Source organism: Gossypium hirsutum, chromosome A08 (assembly GCF_007990345.1).
Source record: "Gossypium hirsutum isolate 1008001.06 chromosome A08, Gossypium_hirsutum_v2.1, whole genome shotgun sequence".
Taxonomy (NCBI): Eukaryota; Viridiplantae; Streptophyta; class Magnoliopsida; order Malvales; family Malvaceae; genus Gossypium; species Gossypium hirsutum.
In genome coordinates, this window is record NC_053431.1 from 25,173,010 (window position 1) to 25,173,700 (window position 691).

The following is a 691-nucleotide window of genomic DNA, read 5'->3' on the forward strand; positions in this document are numbered from 1 at the left end:
GACATTATAAATGCCGGCTGTTTTCATTGGGTTTGTCCTCATGACTTGCCACTGATAGTTATTCAGTGATATCTCCTCTATAAACTCATAAGCATCTTCCGGTGTTTTATTTTTTATGGTTCCACTCGCAGCAGCGTCAATCATTTGCCGAGTCGAAAGATTCAGGCCATTGTGAAATGTTTGTAATTGGAGCCAAAGTGGTAACCCATGGTGGGGACCTCTAGCCATTGTGAGAAGTTTGAACCTGTAGCCAGAGTGGTAGCCCATGGTGAGGGCGCCTTCTCAACAGATCCTTGTATCTTTCCCATGCATCGTAGAGTGTTTCTAATCCATATGCACAAAAGAAGAGATATCATTATGTAATTTAGCCATTTTAGCCAACGAAAAATATTTTAGTAAAAATTTTTCGGTCATTTGTTCCCAAGTAGTAATTGACCCTTGTGGTAACGAGTTCAACTACTGTTTATCTTTGTTCCTCAATGAAAAGGGAAACAACTAAATATGTATGGCATCATCAGAAACGCTATTAATTTTAAATGTATCGCATAGTTCTAAGTAGTTGGCTAAATGAGCATTGGGATCCTCATCCTGCAAACCATCAAACTGAACAAACTGTTGTATCATTTGAATAGTGTTAGGTTTTAATTCAAAAGTATTTGCAGCTACACCAGGTCTAACTATGCTTGATTCA

The 691-nt window shown here is 38.4% G+C and overlaps 1 non-coding gene across 1 annotated transcript; it reads left to right on the forward strand.

The window, feature by feature from the left end:
• The first annotated feature begins 260 nt into the window (after positions 1–260).
• LOC121205448 (small nucleolar RNA R71) lies at positions 261–365 on the forward strand. Its single transcript, XR_005900525.1, has one exon. It is a non-coding gene; the product is annotated as a small nucleolar RNA R71 (small nucleolar RNA).
• The last annotated feature ends 326 nt before the right edge of the window (positions 366–691 follow it).